Consider the following 17,392-nt stretch of genomic DNA (forward strand, 5'->3'; position numbering starts at 1 on the left):
AGGTTCTTAAGAACACAGTGGCCTCCAAAATGCTTAAATGGAAGAAGTTTGGGACCACCAGAAGTCTTCCTAGACCTGGCCGACCAGCCAAACTGAGCAATCGTAGTAGAAGAGCCTTGGTGAGAGAGATAAAAAAGAATCCCAAGATTAAAGTGGCTGACCTCCACAGATGCAGTAGGGAGATGGGAGAAAGTTCCACAAAGCCAACTATCACTGCAGCCCTCCACCAGTCGGGCCTTTATGGCAGAGTGGCCCAACGGAAGCCCCGCCTCAGTGCCAGACATATGAAAGCCCACATAGAGTTTGCTAAAAAACACTTGAAGGACTCTCAGACTATGAGAAATAAGATTCTGTGGTCTGATGAGACGAAGATAGAACTTTTTGGTGATAATTCTAAGCGGTATGTGTGGAGAAAACCAGGCACTGCTCATCACCTGCCCAATACAATCCCAACAGTGAAACATGGTGGTGACAGCATCATGTTATGGGGTGTTTTTCAGCTGCAGGGACAGGACAACTGGTTGCATTTGAAGTAAACTTAAATGACAATGACGCTAAGCACACAGCTAAAATAACAGAGGAGTGGCTTCAGAACAACTCTGTGACCATTCTTGACTGGCCCAGCTACAACTCTGACTTAAACCCAATTGAGCATCTCTGGAGAGACCTGAAAATGGCTGTCCACCAACGTTCACCATCCAACCTGACAGAACTGGAGAAGATCTGCAAGGAAGAATGGCAGAGGATCCCCAAATCCAGGTGTGAAAAACTTGTTGCATCATTCCCAAGAAGACTCATGGTTGTACTAACTCAAAAGGTGCTCCTACTCAATGCTGAGCAAGGGGTCTGAATACTTATGATCATGTGATATTCAGTTTTTCTTTTTTAATAAATGTGCAAAACTTTCTACATTTCTGTTTTTTTTTCAGTCAAGATGGGGTGCAGAGTGTACATTAATGAGAAAAAAATTAACTTTTTGAATTTACCAAATGGCTGCAAAGAAACAAAGAGTGAAAATTTTAAAGGGTTCTGAATACTTTCCATATCCACTATAAGTACTAAGTGGTTGTGGTATCATACGGTGACTGTATGATAGCATTATACAATGTCACAACACTGGCAGCATTATACCATTCGAATGGGGTCACTATGTGGTATTATGTGGTCAGTATTGCACTATTATTTATGACCCTATGAGAGTATAGTTAGTATAATTTTTGGCCCTACTTAGTAGCTGCCCATTGGTAGGGGCATTATGCAGGGACTGTATGATGGTATTACTTAGTAACTAGAAATCACTACGTGGCAGCATTATTTTCATACCGGTCTCATTTAGAAATGAAGCAATGGTCTTAGATGGGTGCTACATTGGCATTGTAAGACCTTATTATGTGGTGATGGTATAGCACGAATATTAAGGACCCTCTGATTTTGTTGCTGGCACTGTATGGCAGTAAATTCACTGTATGACAGTATTATTTCAGTAGTAAGCGTTAGTGATATATGACCTCTATACAATGATTCTTTACCGCAAACTATATGCTTATCAAACATACTATGTGAGCACTGTAAATTACTGTTGAATAGCAATACATGGTAGCATTATTTATACACTGTATGGCACTGTTATATCACATTTAGGCACTGCAGGGCACTGTATATATATATATGTATATATGTACACTCTGTAGCAGTATTATGTGGGCACTGTATAGCACTTTTTTTAACCATATATGAGTGCAGGGCGCTATAAATATACAATATATGGCAGGCGCAGCATTATGTGGGCACTGTATGGAGCAGTTATTTAGCAATATATGACAGCAGGGCACTGTATGTAGTGTACAGTACCATATGGAGATATGTGAACACTTTATTGTGCTGGTATTTAGCAATATGTGTTAGTATTATGTAAACACTACTTGGCACTATTACATGACAGTATTATGTGTGCACTGTATAGTACTATTATTTTGTAAAATTTGCCATTATTTAAGCTCTTAAGGCACTCTGTTCATTAAATGGCAGTTTGTATAATACTATGAAATTGCAATATATATTAATTTGCACAATATATGTTCACTATATGACAGCATGGGTAGTATATAGTATTGTTATTTAGCACTATACGGTAGTATTATGCATGCACTGTATGATACTGTTATTTAGCAATATATGATTGCAGAACACTGTATGTGTTCAATAGATGGCAGTATTATGAGTCCATTGTATCGTACTGTTAACTTGCACTATATAGGTTCTCTATATGGCAGTAGTATGTGGGCACTATTATTTAGCAATATGTTGTGGTATTAGTAAGGTACTCTATGGCACTATGTACTCACAAAATTAATGCATTATGCTGGCACTGTATGGTAGTATTATTTATCCACTGTATGGCAATGTTTTTCGGTTATACTATTTCTCGCAGCTTTACTAGACTCTTCTGCAGCAGTACTGGTACTGTGCAGTAGACAATGTGGTGCCATTACTGCTTCCGATGCAGATGTCACTGGTCTTGTTACGTAACGCTGCAGAACTACACAGATTTAGGAAGCCTCCATTGGACAATATTATCACCCAGCTTTCCCAAAAGCAGATATCAGCAGTCCCCAGTCCGCGCTATTTAGATTGTAAGCCCCATCGGGGGCAGCGATGATAATGTGTGCAAACTGTAAAGCGCTGCGGAATATGTTAGCGATATATAAAAATAAAGATTATTATTATTATTATCATCCTATGGACCTATAATATTTGCAATTACTTTGCAGCCAGTGCCGAATCACCCCCCCAGGTTTCCGCACATTGATCAGTCACATGACCTCATTCAGGGTCTCAGCTTTGCTCACCTGACATGAGCAAGCGGCCCGGATGACAAAATTGCAGTCATGCCGCGATCTCATCATCCATGTCCTCAGGGAGACAGCGAGCAAATGCAATGATTTAAACATGAGAGTGCACATAGTACCCGATGTCCAGGCATAGCCATAAAGCATTGTGAATCATTTCTAGAATTAAAGGGATACTGGCTGGCGCTGGGACTAAGATATCCCATAAATGGCTGAATAGTGTACTAAACGATGGCCGGGTGGAAACTAGACCTCTCAGATATTAGCACTGTATGGCGGTATTATTTATTTTCTGTCTGGGACTCTAAGGGCATAAATATTTGGCACTGATAGGCCATATGCAGTGTTCTGGGTATAGGGATGACGTGATACGATTTTGTAGCACTGCCTTGTGCTATCTCTATGGCTGTATTACATGGGCACAGTGTGGTACTTGTACTTAGCACTATATGGTTGTATTTTAGTCACTGTTAGTCAGTATATTATGGCGACACTGTCTGGTAGTTTTATTTATCCATACATGGTTCTATTTCTTTGTCCCTATCTGGTACTATTATACATTCTATGTATGCTTTATTATATGGGCACTGTACGGTGCTTTAATTTTGCATTGCATAGTAGTATTATTTAGTCATTATCTGTCATTGCCTTGTAGTCCCTCTATGGCTCTATTATGGGAGCACTGTATGGTATTGTTTTGTACCAGATAACAACTAATGGTGGAATTTTTTTGTCACCGGCACCAGTTTGTGTTCTTTGCATGGCTGTATTATGTGTGCACTGTATGGTACTTTTATTTAGCTCTATATAGCTGTAGTTCTTAGTCGCTGTTTGATGCGGTTTTAGGTTCTCCACATGACTGTATTTTGTGGGCACTGTATGATACCATGATACTGTTATTATGCACGATGGAAATTTTATCTAGCCACTATCGGGCAGGTTTTTTTGTGTCTGTTTTAGCTCTTTTATGTTGGCACTGTATGGTACTTTCATTTGGCACTGTATAGATAGTTGTAGTCCTTAGTCACTATCTCGCTCAATTTTGTGTGCACGGTATATCACGTTTGTTTAGCGTATATGGTAGTATTACTTAGTTACTATCTAGCACTGCTTTGTATGGCACTTTTGTTCAGCATTATACGGTCATATTTTACTTCATTGTCTGGCACAATTTTGTGTTCTCTGCATGGCTGTATTATGTGGACACTGTATGGCACTTTTATTTAGCACTGTATGGTGGCACTGTTTATTCACTCTCTGGCACTGTTTTGTGGTCTCTGTACAGCTCTATTACTTGGGCACTATATATACAGTACTTTTATGTAACACTATATGGCGTTATTATTTCGTTTTGTTAATATTATTTTGATATCTAAAAATAAAATAGTGCCACATCACTACATAACGAGGCACATCATCCATGCTAGGTTCCAGGAGAGCTGGATGGCCATTCTTGTTGTTGTCATGGCACGGTAGTCATGGTGGTTGTCTTGTCACCCAACTTCCCCATACACAGATTTATAGTACTGCTGAGGTGCAACTGCCTCCCTTATAGCACCTACAGCCCCCACAGGTGAGGAAAACTGCGTCCGCACCGCTCGATAGGTCATCTATATGCGGGTAATGGTTCACATGTTTTACCTGGCGGCCCTAGCACCATCTGCTGGTATTTCTGAGTGTTGCAATCAGAACATTTCTCTAGGTTTTATCACAAAAAGAGACCTCCGCAAATCAGGTCATCACAGCAATCAGTGATGGTGACGGGTGGCCAGTCCTGCCAGGTGACATAATCCTGTGTTAGGCCGGTTTCACACGTACTGATATTTCCAATATCGGATATATCCATGTCTGTGTGTCCGTTTGTCACACCGTGTGGCATCCATGTGCTATCCGTGTGTCCGTGTGTACCATCCGTGAAAGTATTTTGAGGAGTCACTTGGGCCATGACACAGGGACACTTTAAGGGAATCTACAGGAGTAGTGTCCAGTGCCAATAATAATCTGTAAATGTGCACGTTCATGGCAGGGATTGTGCTTTTATGAGTGGAAGTTATCTGTGTGCAGCCGCCCTTAAGTTCATAGGGCCTTTGTAAATTCTGGCAAACTGCTTTTTGCAATAATTCCGGTACATCCGGGAATCCGCTGGAAGAAAGGGGGACATTACCTTGGATTCCTATATCAGTTTGCTAAACACTCAGACGTCCGGTAAACTGTGCGCCCCCTTCAGACTGACAAGCCTCAGTGGGTAATGGGGTGTGGAAAAAGAGCATGAGGTTACAAAAAAACATAAGGGGAGTAAGGCGAGTGCCCCGATCAGAAACCTCCCGGATGCGCAGTCCAGGACGATGGCATGTAGGGTATAATACAACAAACACCAGTGTTGCGGTGGTGAGGACATCCTCTTAGCCGGAACCTGACTGTTTTTCTTTTTTGTTTCTATTTTTGCAGCAGAATGTAGTATTACGGGGTCTATAGGACTTACTGATTATAGGGTCTTCCAGAAAATACAGTGGGTACGGATAGTATTCAGACCCCTTTAAATTTTTCACTCTTTGTTTCTTTGCAGCCATTTGGTAAATTCAAAAAAGTTGATTTTTTCCTCATTAATGTACACTCTGCACCCCATCTTCACTGAAAAAAAACAGAAATGTAGAAATTTTTGCAAATTTATTAAAAAAGAAAGACTGAAATATCACATGGTCATAAGTATTCAGACCCTTTGCTCAGTATTGAGTAGAAGCGCCCTTTTGAGCTAGTACAGCCATGAGTCTTCTTGGGAATGATGCAACAAGTTTTTCACACCTGGATTTGGGAATCCTCTGCTATCCTCTCCGGTTCTGTCAGGTTGGATGGTGAACGTTGGTGGACAGCCATTTTCAGGTTCCTCCAGAGATGCTCAATTGGGTTTAGGTCAGGGCTCTGGCTGGGCCAGTCAAAATTGGTCACAGAGTTGTTCTTTGCTATTTTACCTGTGTACTTAGGGTTATTGTATTCTTGGAAGGTGAACCTTCGGCCAAGTCTGAGGTCCAGAGCACTCTGGAAGAGGTTTTCATCCAGGATATCTCTGTACTTGGCCGCATTCATATTTCCTTCAATTGCAACCAGTCGTCCTGTCCCTGCAGCTGAAAAATAGCCCCGTAGCATGATGCTGCCACCACCATGTTTCACTGTTGGGATTGTATTGGGCAGGTGATGAGCAGTGCCTGGTTTTCTCCACACATACCGCTTAGAATTATCACCAAAAAGGTCTATCTTCATCTCATCAGACCAGAGAATCTTATTTCTCATGGTCTGGGAGTCTTTCATGTCTTTTTTAGCAAACTCTATGTAGGCTTTCATATGTCTGGCACTGAGGAGAGGCTTCCGTCAGGCCACTCTTGCATAAAGTCCCTACTGGTGGAGGGCTGCAGTGATAATAGACTTTGTGGAACTTTCTCCCATCTCCCTACTACATCTGTGGAGCTCATCCACAGTGATCTTGGGGTTCTTCTTTACCTCTCTCACCAAGGCTCTTCTCCCACGATTGCTCAGTTTGGCTGGACGGCCAGGTCTAGGAAGACTTCTGGTGGTCCCAAACTTCTTCCATTTAAGGATTATGGAGGTCTCTGTGCTCTTCAGAACCTTGAGTACAGCAGAAATTCTGTTGTAACCTTGGCCAGATGTGTGACTTGCCACAATTCTGTCTCTGAGCTCCTTGGCCAGTTCCTTTGACCTCATGATTCTCATTTGGTCTGACATGCACTGTGAGCTGTGAGGCCTTATAGAGACAGGTGTGTGCCTTTACAAATCAAGTCCTATCAGTTTAATTAAACACAGCTGGACTGCAATGAAGTAGAACCATCTCAAGGAGGATCACAAGGAAATGGACAGCATGTGACTTAAATATGTGTCTGAGCAAAGGGTCTGAATACTTATGACCATGTGATATTTCAGTTCTTCTTTTTTAATAAATTTTCAAAAATTTCTACATTTCAGGTTTTTTTTAGTCAAGATGGGGTGCAGAGTATACATTAATGAGAAAGAAAATTAACTTTTTTGAATTAACCAAATGGCTGCAATGAAACAAAGAGTGAAAAATTTAAAGGGGTCTGAATACTTTACGTTCCCACTGTATTTTTTTAGGATGCTCTTAAATAATAAAAGAAATGATACTCCTCTCCTGCAGCCCCTATCCCAGCGATCATCTGGTCTCTTGCCTCTTGGTCCCATCCTATAGAGACCAGAACTGATCGGAGCTGAAGCTATCCCTGTGTATGGCGCATAAACATGTCTGCTTTTCTTGTTCTGGAGTATTTGGCAATAGTTCAGTTTCCTGTGAACTGTTGTGATGTAACACTAGATTATATTATGGATCCATTGTATTTGTCCTTCGTGGCATCATATGAGGTCTTGGGCTGCAGCATCACTGGAAGATCTCCGAGAAGAAGAACCTGCTCAATCAGAATTTTGACCTCCAGAATAATACCTTTTTGGGTTACCAGCTTTGTGGTCTAGAGTAAAGTGTCCATGCATGAAGGACCAATGGAAGGACCACTACTGGGCCTTCCCTATGGGATCAAAGGTAAATCCATACTTGGCTTCAAGCTCGGGTTCTGGAAGATTTTATGATATTGATCAACATTTCGAGGTGTTCCTGTTGTCTCCCTCTTTTCCAGGAGACTCCCCAACGTTTCATGAGACTTGGCAAGTATGGGGTAATGGTATGATCCAACATGAGGAGAAGGTCCTACTGAAATTCTTGCTAAGAGTTACTATTTCTATTCGTAAACCTTTTTCTAAAATTTTTCTTATCTTAGACCTTTTTTGAAGAACCTCTTATATTATTGGCCTCTCTCAAGCTTCATCGTTGAGACTGTCTCTTCTGAAGGTCTCAAAGCCTTAGACCACTGATGATTCCACGGTCACCATGTGTGGAGGGGTCTACCACGTTGTGTTTGGTTTGGTTTCTTTTCGAGACTATCTTCATGATGTAAAGTTTGGAAATCACGATGGTAGATCATATCGCCACCAATTACCTGGCCACCATCATGTTCGTAACTTCTTCCACATAAATCGAAGCAACGGGGTCTGTATGGAGTGAACACTCAGTTTCTTGAATGTATCTGAATAGGGGAGGGGAACCTTGATAGGGGTTCAGTAGCTGCATGGGAAAGGATTGTTGCCCTGCTGGGTAACTGAGAGCCGTGCAACAAGGTCAACCCTTGATTCTCTAACTGAGAAGGTTTAGCGCCGGTGTCTCTGTATGCTGTCCTTCTTCACTGGCAGAGATGTCGGCTTACTCACCGCCGTGGCACCCGTTCCACACTTCATCCTTCCTCCATGTCTGCTGATGCACAGGATGCGCACATGGCGTGTAGACTCCTGGGCACTGTGCTTAGGGCACGCATGCTCCCTCTATCTTAAAGGGGCTGCACGCATCGTCCTAAATTGTCCCAAGCCAATTGCTGGGGGACACCTACTATTTAAGGCACTTTCTTCAGTATGGAGATGGCTGAGAAACGTGGTTAGTTAGCCCTTAGCTGGTCTATTCCGCACCTGCCGGTGCTCATCTGCACATCAGCCGGTCAAGTGTGCATCTCCCAGAGCTCATCTGTACATCAGCTGGTCCAGTCCGCACCTGCATGTGCTCATTTGTATATCAGCCAGTCCAGTCCTCCACCTGCCATTGCTCATCTGTGCATCAACTGGTGCAGTCCGCACCTACCGGTGCTGCTCTGTATACCAGTCGGACCAGCCTGCACCAGCCAGTGACAATCTGTATATCAGCCGGACCTGTCTTTATCTGTGGTCTCTGTGTTCCTTCAGCCTGCCTGCCTGCATCTGGTGTCCTTCCCTGCAGGCCGTTTCTGCTACCAGTCCCTTGGGGGTCAGCGTCCATGTGTCTGTGGTCTGTCCTGGAGTAGCACCTGGTGTTCATCTGGAGCCAAGCTTAACCCCATTATCAGGGGCTCTAGTGAAGAGACAGGTGCTCACCTAAGTACGCCCCTCCAGGCTCTCCTCGGACCACGGCACAGTGGTGTATGCAGTGGACTAATAAAGTCTACAGACCTTCATCAAGTAGCCCCTAAGGCTGCATTTGATCTAGAAATGAAATTATTCATTTTGAGGCCCCTCATAACTTAAAGGAGTTTTCCATATCCATTGACTTTTTTTTAACTTAAATGCGTAAATTTGGATCTAAAAATATTTTTTTCAATTTGGTTTCAAGTCGCAAAAAATTAAACTTGAGATACAAACCAGACAGGCCTAAATGCATTTGCACTAATACAGGGTGCAGCGGACCCAAGTAAAATGGCAGCTGCACAGGTGCATAAATACCAAATGAAACAGCCAGCCTACAATCAGGGATTGGCCGTGTAGTACACCAGTGCAGAAGAAATAATCCGCATGTGGCAGTGTTCACACAGGGAATGCAGGGCTTCTGGCTCACAACCTCTTAGTAACACCATATAGGGGGGCTGCCCAGTGCCAACTAGATTGCATCCCGTGTGAACAGAGGCCACAAGTTTGCAGAACCATTTGGGCCCAACTGCACCCTGGAAGAAATATTAAAAGTGCACAAAAAACATATCTGCACTGGTGTACCACACGGCCAATCCCTGATTGTAGGCTGGCTGTTTCATTTGGTATTTATGCACCTGTGCAGCTGCCATTTTACTTGGGTCCGCTGCACCCTGGATTAGTGCAGATGCATTTAGGCCTGCCTGGTTTGTATCTGAATTTTTTGGAGGATTTATTTCCTCTTTTTGAGGTTTTCATAAAAAATTAAACTTGGTTGGATTTTTTGCAACCTGCTTGTCGTTGTTGCGGTGGAGTAGTTATCGCAATGCAACCCCGTTCATTTCAAAAGCACAGCAATATAGAAGCGGCATCAAGTGAACTTCGGACACATGATGGCTGCTGTGGCCAAAGCCACCATGTAGCCCAAGCCTAAAGATCTGGCCCGTTTGGCTATTACAAGCTCTTTTTGTCCCTGTGCGTTCAACTTTGATATGATCTGTGGTCATAAATCAGAGTGAGGGGAGTTACTAGTGATCAATTGGACCATCATCACAGTGAGCTTACTGATGGTTCCACACATAACTCATCCTGCTGCCAACAACAAACCGTGTAACACACGGCTATAAAACGAAAATAATGCAATTATTATTTATTAAAAAAAAAACAATTGCAAAAATGATTTTTAACCAAAAAGTAAGAAAAACCCTTTTAAGTACTTTCCCTCCACCTGCTGGACTCATCTGTCTCCCGTAAGCAATGAACAAAGTGCAGGTGCACATGTGTGGTCATCACTGCAAATGGATCACTTCAGAGCTTTGTTTTGACATTTGTGGGCAACAACTCAGCTCGGTGTTCCCCAGCGATCAGAAAATTATCACTTGGACAACCCCTTTGAATAATCCGGAAGAGCAGGAAATCCTAAACTGAAATGTAATCTCATCAATGGAGAGATGCCAAGATGGAGGAGAAGACGGAGTGTAAAATCGTCCTGATTTGCCTATAAGGAGAGATGGGAATCACAGGCATGCTGAAGATAAAGGGCGGCAGAGTGGTCTCTACCTGCACTAGATGTACTGGGCCTTTAATGAACTTCACGCCCTCTATCCTAATACAGAGCGCTGAGTATATATGTTAAGGACTGACCTGAGTTGGAGTAGTGATATTGCAACCATTAGGGGCAGCTTCGGCAGGTAGCATCTTCAAGATATAGCCAGAGGTCAGTACATGGAGCAGCAGTGTAGTTGGAACGATAAGCAGGTAATGTAGTCAGGATATAGTCAGAGATCTGTACATGGAGCAGCAGTATATTTGGAAGGATAAGCAGGAGTCATAGTCAGGAAATAGCCAGAGGTCGGTACACGGGAGGAGCATTAGGATCTTGAGGATAAGCGGGAATCGATGTCAGGTTATAGCCAAAGGTCGGTAAACGGAGCAGCGGTAGGATCTTGAGGATGAGCAGGAATCAATGTCAGGATATAGCCAGAGGTCAGTACACGGAGCAGCATTATAGTTGGAAGGATAAGCAGCAATTGATGTCAGGTTATAGCCAGAGGTCGGTAAACGGAGCAGCGGTAGGATCTTGAGGATAAGCAGGAATCAATATCAGGATATAGCCAGAGGTCAGGACACGGAGCAGCATTATAGTTGGAAGGATAAGCAGGAATCGATGTCAGGTTATAGCCAGAGGTCGGTAAACGGAGCAGCGGTAGGATCTTGAGGATGAGCAGGAATCAATGTCAGGATATAGCCAGAGGTCAGTACACGGAGCAGCATTATAGTAGGAAGGATAAGCAGCAATTGATGTCAGGTTATAGCCAGAGGTCGGTAAACGGAGCAGCGGTAGGATCTTGAGGATAAGCAGGAATCAATGTCAGGATATAGCCAGAGGTCAGGACACGGAGCAGCATTATAGTTGGAAGGATAAGCAGGAATCGATGTCAGGTTATAGCCAGAGGTCGGTAAACGGAGCAGCGGTAGGATCTTGAGGATAAGCAGGAATCAATGTCAGGATATAGCCAGAGGTCAGGACACAGAGCAGCATTATAGTTGGAAGGATAAGCAGGAATCGATGTCAGGTTATAGCCAGAGGTCGGTAAACGGAGCAGCATTATAGTTGGAAGGATAAGCAGGAATCGATGTCAGGTTATAGCCAGAGGTCGGTAAACGGAGCAGCGGTAGGATCTTGAGGATGAGCAGGAATCAATGTCAGGATATAGCCAGAGGTCAGTACACGGAGCAGCATTATAGTTGGAAGGATAAGCAGCAATTGATGTCAGGTTATAGCCAGAGGTCGGTAAACGGAGCAGCGGTAGGATCTTGAGGATAAGCAGGAATCAATGTCAGGATATAGCCAGAGGTCAGTACACGGAGCAGCATTATAGTTGGAAGGATAAGCAGGAATCGATGTCAGGTTATAGCCAGAGGTCGGTAAACGGAGCAGCATTATAGTTGGAAGGATAAGCAGGAATCAATGTCAGGTTATAGCCAGAGGTCGGTAAACGGAGCAGCGGTAGGATCTTGAGGATAAGCAGGAATCAATGTCAGGATATAGCCAGAGGTCAGGACACGGAGCAGCATTATAGTTGGAAGGATAAGCAGGAATCGATGTCAGGTTATAGCCAGAGGTCGGTAAACGGAGCAGCGGTAGGATCTTGAGGATAAGCAGGAATCAATGTCAGGATATAGCCAGAGGTCAGTACACGGAGCAGCATTATAGTTGGAAAGATAAGCAAGAATCGTAGTCAGGATATAGCCAGAGGTCGGTACATGGGAGGAGCTGTAGGATCTTGAGGATAAGCGGAATCGATGTCAGGTTATAGCCAGAGGTCGGTACACGGAGCAGCGGTAGGATCTTGAGGATGAGCAGGAATCAATGTCAGGATATAGCCAGAGGTCGGTACATGGAGCAGCATTATAGTTGGAAGGATAAGCAGGAATCGTAGTCCGGATATAGCCAGAGGTCGGTACATGGGAGGAGCTGTAGGATCTTGAGGATAAGCGGAATCGATGTCAGGTTATAGCCAGAGGTCGGTACACGGAGCAGCGGTAGTATCTTGAGGATGAGCAGGATTCAATGTCAGGATATAGCCAGAGGTCGGTACATGGAGCAGCATTATAGTTGGAAGGATAAGCAGGAATCGTAGTCCGGATATAGCCAGAGGTCGGTACATGGGAGGAGCAGTAGGATCTTGAGGATAAGCGGAATCGATGTCAGGTTATAGCCAGAGGTCGGTAAACGGAGCAGCGGTAGGATCTTGAGGATAAGCAGGAATCAATGTCAGGATATAGCCAGAGGTCAGGACACGGAGCAGCATTATAGTTGGAAGGATAAGCAGGAATCGTAGTCAGGATATAGCCAGAGGTCAGTACACGGAGCAGCATTATAGTTGGAAGGATAAGCAGGAATCGATGTCAGGTTATAGCCAGAGGTCGGTAAACGGAGCAACGGTAGGATCTTGAGGATAAGCAGGAATCATAGTCAGGATATAGCCAGAGGTCGGTACATGGGAGGAGCAGTAGGATCTTGAGGATAAGCGAAATCGATGTCAGGTTATAGCCAGAGGTCGGTAAACGGAGCAGCGGTAGGATCTTGAGGATGAGCAGGAATCAATGTCAGGATATAGCCAGAGGTCGGTACATGGAGCAGCATTATAGTTGGAAGGATAAGCAGGAATCGTAGTCAGTAGAGTTGAGCGAAACGGGTCGAAAAATTTCAAAAGTCGCCGACTTTTGGCAAAGTCGGGTTTCATGAAACGAAACCCGACCCTAGGATGAGGTCGGCCACGAGCTCGGCGACTTACGCGCCAAAGACGCGTTTCAAAAGTTTGTTTTGCGCTCTTTTTCAGCCAATCAGGATCCACGGACACTGTGGGCAACGTGATGACATAGACAGGGGTCACCACCATCTTTCAGAAGGGCATGCAAGTGATTGGCTTGCTTTGGTGGGCGTCACAGGGGTTATAAAAGGGCGTGCACGCTGACCGCCATCTTACTTCTGCCGATCTTAGCATAGGGAGAGGTTGCTGATTCTGTAGGGAGAGCGTTAGGCAGGGAAGAAGAAAAAAAAACTGCTTCTGCTGCTAGCGATTTTGCCTGTACAACACACCAGTCACTGTGTGTGCAGTGCAAGGGGAGGCTATATTGTGGTGGATCAGCGGTGTTGGTTGTTAGGCTGCCTTCTAAGGCTTCCTGACAGCTGCATTGCTGTTTACCCACTGCTCTGCAAACTGCTTTTTTAAAAGCAATGCCAATTTTTTTTTTTGTCCTGCTGAGGTACTGAGCATGCATTTTTTCACACCATACAGCGTCAGTGGGCCTCACACAATCCAAAAGTGTCCAGTGTCCACTAGTGTCTGCAGAAATTCAAAATCTCCCTTATCCTGTAGTCACTTTTTTCACACCTGTGCCATCGAGCCTGTGACATAGCGCTCTGATATTCAGTGGGCCTCACACAATCCAAAAGTGTCCAGTGTCCACAAGTGTCTGCAGAAATTCAAAATCTCCCTTATCCTGTAGTCACTTTTTTCACACCTGTGCCATCGAGCCTGTGACATAGCGCTCTGATATTCAGTGGGCCTCACACAATCCAAAAGTGTCCAGTGTCCACTAGTGTCTGCAGAAATTCAAAATCTCCCTTATCCTGTAGTCACTTTTTTCACACCTGTGCCATCGAGCCTGTGACATAGCGCTCTGATATTCAGTGGGCCTCACACAATCCAAAAGTGTCCAGTGTCCACTAGTGTCTGCAGAAATTCAAAATCTCCCCTGTCCTATAGACACCTTGTACCTTGTTTTACATTACTATATAGTTTGTTGGATTTTGTCTACATTTCTACAAAAAATGAGGAAGGCTGGTGGAAGAGGCCGTGGAATTGGGCGGGGGTTGGCAGCTGGTAATGATGGTGTTGGTGGTGGATCTGATGGTAGTGGCAAGAGCAAAATAGGACCGAATGCAGGAGGTGTTGAGCCTGCGTCATCGTCTGGCTCCATAAGGCTTCGAAGGCTTAGTTTTCTAGGAGTTGGCAAACCGCTTTTAAAGCCAGAGCATCAGGAAAAAGTTTTGTCTTACATTGCTGACTCAGCCTCCAGCTCTATCGCCTCCTCTTCTGAAGTTGTAAAAAGTAAAAGCACTGAGTCGTCATTGGAGGCTCATGTTCATGAACCACACCTTTCCTTGTGTCCTTCACCCCAACCAAGATTGAAGGATGACGCAGGCCATACTACCGATTACTCCATGGAGCTGTTTTCACATACCATGCCTGGATTATCAAGTGAAATGGTGAGTTACCCAGGCCAAGATGAATCTGACATGGAGTGCACTGATGCACAGCCGCTGATAGATGATTCTGCTGGTACATTCACTCAGAGCACTACATTGTCCTCGCAGTGTACAGAGCCAGATTCTGACCCTGATGAGACTCAGGTGCCCCTTCCCACACACTATACCACCATACACGGTGACACAGAGGAAGGTGCACATGACATTGAAGAGGAGGTGATGGATGACCCAGTTGTTGACCCAGATTGGCATCCATTGGGGGAAGAGGGTGCTGCTTCCAATAGCTCAGATGAGGAGGAGCATCCACAGCAGACATCGACATCGCAACAGCTGTTATCTGGCAGGCCCGGAGCACTCCAAAGACAGGTTCCAAAAATCAAAAGAGTTGCTGGACAGCTTGTCCAGACGGTCAAAAGATCACAGCGTGCTAGGCCGCAAAATGTCTGCCAAAGTAGGAAGAGTGCAGTGTGGCACTTTTTTGAACAAAATCCTCATGATCAGGCCAAGGTTATCTGTAAGAAGTGCGCAAAGACCTTTAGCCGAGGGAAAAATCTGAAAAATTTGAATACCAGTTGCATGCTTAGACATTTAACCAGCATGCACTTGCAAGCGTGGACACAACACCAAACCTCAAGTGCCACATGTGCAACTGATCACAAAGAAGGTAGTCAACAACGCTACATTGTTTCCCCCACTGTAAGCCCACCGGTTAGCACAGCAGCAAATGTTGAGGTGTCGTTGCAAGGTCACAGCAGTCAGGGAATCCCACTGTTATATCAACGAAATACTGAATCTAGGCCATCAGAAAGAACACCAACTCCATCACCATCATCAACCCTCTCTCAGTCCGCCCTGTCCACCGCTAGTTCCACCATATGCAGCTCTCAAGTCCAGCTCACCCTCCCAGACACTATGAGTAGGTCAAGAAAGTACTCAGTCTCTCATCCGCGTACACTGGGTTTGAACGCCCACATTGCCAAACTAATCTCGTTTGAGATGATGCCCTATCGGTTGGTGGAAAGCGCAGCTTTCCGCGAACTCATGGCCTATGCAGTACCACGCTATGACCTACCCAGTCGCCACTTCTTCTCTCGCAAATCCATCCCAGCTCTCCACCATCATGTAAAAGACCGCATTGTCCATGCACTCAAGCAGTCAGTGAGTGGAAAGGTGCACCTCACAACTGATGCATGGTCCAGTCGGCATGGCCAGGGCCGTTACGTGTCCATCACTGCGCACTGGGTTAATGTGGTGGATGCAGGGTCCACAGGGGACAGCGGTGGTGGGACAGTGCTGCCTAGCCCACGGTATAGGAAACAGTTGGCTGTAGGCGTTCGACCCTCCTCCTCCTCCTCCTCCTCCAGAAGCGAAAGCTCGTCCACAGAGCGCAGTCGTACGAGCACTCCATCTGCAGCTGCCACTGTTGCACACGAGGTGTCCCCCTATCGAGCAGCTAGTGGAAAGCGTCAGCAGGCTGTGTTGCAGATGATGTGTTTGGGCGACAGACACACCGCCGAGGTGCTGGCCGAGTACTTGAAGTGACAAACTGAGTCATGGCTGGGCAGTGTACATCTTGAGGCAGGCAAGGTAGTTAGTGATAACGGCCGTAATTTTGTGGCAGCCATAGCCCTTTCAAAACTCAGCCACATACCTTGCATGGCTCACACCTTGAACCTGGTGGTGCAGTGCTTCCTAAAAAATTATCCGGAGTTAACAGCCCTGCTCCAGAAGGTGCGAAGACTGTGCGCGCACATCCGCCGGTCGCCTGTACACTCCGTTCGTATGCAGAAGCTGCAGCGATTGCTCCACCTTCCCAACCACCGCCTCATTATCGACATTGCAACAAGGTGGAACTCCACCCTGCACATGGTGGAGCGGCTGTGCGAGCAGAGGCAGGCCATAATGCATTTGTGGGAGGATACACGGCCAGGCACTTTGAGAGCAGACATGGAGTTGACAGGTGTGCAGTGGTCGAAGCTGAAAGACCTCTGTAAAGTCCTTCAGTGTTTTGAGGAATGCACACGGCTGGTAAGCGCAGACGACGCCATCCTAAGCATGAGCATCCCACTTATGCGTCTGCTCATGCAAACTTTGACGCACCTTATGGAGCAGGCGTCTGCAGCCAATGTTGATGAGGAGGAAGAGGAGGAGGGAATCCTTGATGACATTCAGCCATTGTCTGCTCAGGGACCTCTCCTGGACGAGGTGGAGGAAGAAGAGGAGGAGGAGGATGATGATGGGGATGATTACTTAGGGGAGGAGGATGCATCTCGTGGGGCAAGTGAAAATGTTGGCGTGGCAAGGTCTGGTACAGGGTTTGTGCGTGACTGGAGGGATGTGGATTTGCCAGAAAGTGCTCCTCCATCCACCACTGGCAGTGCATCATTGACACGGGGAACATTGGCCCACATGTCAGATTATGCCTTGCAGATCCTAAAAAGGGACCCCCGCATTGCCAAAATGATGAACGATGACGACTACTGGTTGGCCAGCATCCTGGATCCACGCTATAAAGGCAAATTACAAAACATCATGCCACAGGAGAACCTTGACCTAATATTGGCTAATAAACAAGCAACTCTGGTAAATCGGTTGCTTGAGGCATTCCCAGCACACAGCAGCGGTGATGGTTCTCACACGAGCCATACGGGCCGGGGGCAGCTTGGCAGAGGTGTTCATGGTGCACACAGCAGAAGTGGCGTTGGAGACAGGGGTTTCATGACAATGTTGTGGACTGATTTTTCACGGACCGCTCACACAACTG

This window comes from Dendrobates tinctorius, unplaced genomic scaffold, assembly GCF_039654945.1.
Source record: "Dendrobates tinctorius isolate UK_male_01 unplaced genomic scaffold, ASM3965494v1 ptg000120l, whole genome shotgun sequence".
NCBI classification, from domain to species: domain Eukaryota; kingdom Metazoa; phylum Chordata; class Amphibia; order Anura; family Dendrobatidae; genus Dendrobates; species Dendrobates tinctorius.